The following is a 302-nucleotide window of genomic DNA, read 5'->3' on the forward strand; positions in this document are numbered from 1 at the left end:
TTTCCTTTCTTACACCTGGAATAGAGGGAAAGCGAAGGATAGAAGGATGGAGTGCAAGGAAAAAGAATGAACAATAACAAACGAAGAAGAAAGGAAAGCGGAAGCGAGGAATGAATTATGTCGAAAATAAACATTGATGGAAAATGCAGTAAGTGGCGATAGGAGAGAAAAGGAGAAATAGAATAAAGAAAACCAGACGACTCCCGGCATGACCGCGTCCTCATACGTTCCTTGGCTGAGAGTTACGGCTTTGGGGTGGATTTACCGTATTTATAATGGTAGTGAAGGCAGCTCACTAGCAT

The sequence above is a fragment of the Penaeus monodon genome, chromosome 33, assembly GCF_015228065.2.
Source record: "Penaeus monodon isolate SGIC_2016 chromosome 33, NSTDA_Pmon_1, whole genome shotgun sequence".
In the NCBI taxonomy this organism is placed as follows: domain Eukaryota; kingdom Metazoa; phylum Arthropoda; class Malacostraca; order Decapoda; family Penaeidae; genus Penaeus; species Penaeus monodon.